A 2,758-nucleotide genomic window follows, 5' to 3' on the forward strand; every position below is an offset into this window, starting at 1 on the left:
ATGGATGAAACACTAAGGTGGGGTTCATCTAATTCCAAGTAACATACAAACATGAAACACCAAGGAAATATTCACATCATGTCATAAGAAAAATCATAAACATGTTAGATTTGAATTTAGACTTTCCTAGGCTTTTAAACTTGGAAGAAAACTTCCTAGGGTTTTAATCCATTTAAATCTATGGAAAAATAATGAGCTACTTGTACCACAGATGAGGGAATACTTACTTCCTTTCTCTTGTGGTTTCTAATGAAAATGGTACCCTTGTGAAGAGGAAGAAGAGAGAGCTCCTCCTTCTAGCACTCCCTTTTTCTTCTCTTGCTTGGAAGGGGTAGATCTTGAAGGTTCCTTTTTGTGGATTAGTATTCTTAGGAAGAAAGACCTTAGGTGGATTTCAAAATTAGGAGAGGGCGAGCTCTAGGTTTCGACAATGGTGAGGAATGGAAAAGAAAGAAGAAAATGAAATCCCTTTCTTTCTTTCTTCTTTATGCTAAGTGGGAGGAAGAAACAATGATGAACTTTGCCTTCCATTTCTCCTTACCTCACTCATATCATTCCCTAATGAGAATATGTCCCCATTCATCCCCTTAATTTCTTTAAATCCTATCTTCTCTTCATTCCCACGAAAATGGAAGGGAGAAGAAGAGAAAGACAATTGTCTTTTTGCTTGTTCTTAATCAAGAGAAGGAGAAGAAAGCTACTTGATATTTTCTTGTTTCCTTCTCTTAACCATATTCTTACTTTATCTAAAATTTCCATCCCCTTTTCAACAATAATCCATAATGGCCTAGTGGTCATTCCATAACTCCTAAAGGTTGCCATTTAATAAAAAGGTTCAAGGTTCAATCCTTGACTTCACCTCTTTTCTTTTTATATCTTTTTGGTTCTATCTCCCTTTTTAGTCTACAAAAATAAAGGATACTCACATATGTTTAACTACTAGTTTTCGTGGGTGTTACATGTTGAAACATGTTTGGTGGTGTTATCTACCAGTACCTGGTGTGTAGATACGGGAGCCACTGATCATGTCTGCAATTCATTGTAGGGGTTCCACGAAACCCGAAAACTATATGATGGAGAAATCTGTTAGTTAGAGCCCTAGAGCCAATCATTTGATGATTGTATTTTGGACTTATTGTATCATATTCTTATATAAATAAAGGCATTTGTTTTGGTTATTATACCTACTAGTATTGGTGCCAAATAAACTTAGTATAATAGCGTCCTTGAGTAGAAGGTTCTCACCTATATCAATCGGTTAGTTGAACCGATAGTGAGATGATATAGGGAACACTACTTTTAATCAATCCTAGTCGAGTATTAACATTCAGTGACAATGTTAATGCAATAAGACTAGCATGTAGGTCAACTCGATGACTTGATCTCACAAGTCATGGATATAGAGATATCAAGTTGACACATGGGTATGCATTGGAGAATGCATACTGAATGACCCGCCATGAGAAAGTATCATTGATCGTTATATGAGTGTCATATACTTTCTCATGTGGCTATTAGGATGACTACTAGTCCTTAGACCTGAAGTCACCATGGTTCCCTACATAAGGAGTTATGTACTTTGGTTTCGTCTAACGTCACCCGTAACTGGGTGGACTATAAAGGTGATTACTCGGTATGTAACGAATTATGCAGAGGGATGTGAGTGATGTAGATAGGATCTATCCCTCTATATGACGAGAGAGACATCGATATTCCTGATAGAGTGAGACCACGAAGTGCATGGCCATGCCCAAATGAGTCAATATGAGATATTGAGCTCATTTGATTTAGTGAGTCTATTTGGAATCAAGATTTAGATTGGTCAGATGATGACACAGTCTATGCCTCACATTGATCAATCTATATGTTTAGGATAGAAGGACACTTGTCATATATTGTGAGGAGTCACAATTAGTAGTCACAAGGTGATGTTGGATCTCAACATTCTTGTAACCTGGGTAGTAATGATGTGTTGCTAGATACCGCTCATTACTTATGCTCCTAAATGAGTTTAGGGGCATTGCCAACGTTACAAGAACCTATAGGGACACACACTAAGGATAATTAGATGGAGATTAGGTTCTTATGATGAACTAAGAGGGTTAGATTCATTTGACAAATCAAATTGGATTAAGAGTAATCCTAATTGGGCTAATTGAGTTGAACTCAAGTTGATTCATGTGTTCAATGAGTCTAATTTAGATAATGACTCATTGAATCAATTTAATTAAATGAATTAGATTCATTATATTAAATTAGCTTGAATTAAATGGTTGGATTAGATCAACCATAAGAGAGATTAAGTCAAGTTTGACTTGACTTGAGAGGAAGATGAAGAGTTAAGTTTGACTTGACTCTATGCCACCTCATTGGTGAGTTGGCAATGAGTGGGCCAATGATGATGCTCCACATCATCATGGTTGCTTAAGTGGGATGCCACCTCATGGAGTTACCAAGAGTTGTGACTCTTGGCATTCCATGGAGTTTACTACATCTCTTAATGTGGTCGGCCACATCAATGGATGAATAAGTTTCATTTTGTGAGTAATTCTCATTCATTCCTTCATCTTCTTCCTTGCTCCATTTTCTTCTCTCCTTTGCCTCCTTTCTTGGCCGAACATTCTAGGTGCTAGCACACCTTTGTTTGGCTTCTCCACCTACTGTGTTCGTGTGGATACGCATAGAGAGTTGTCTACCTTGACAAATTGAGATCCGACACCTTTGGACGAGTGGGATTTGTGAAAGGCACGCATCAAGG

Source organism: Zingiber officinale, chromosome 3A (assembly GCF_018446385.1).
Source record: "Zingiber officinale cultivar Zhangliang chromosome 3A, Zo_v1.1, whole genome shotgun sequence".
Taxonomy (NCBI): Eukaryota; Viridiplantae; Streptophyta; class Magnoliopsida; order Zingiberales; family Zingiberaceae; genus Zingiber; species Zingiber officinale.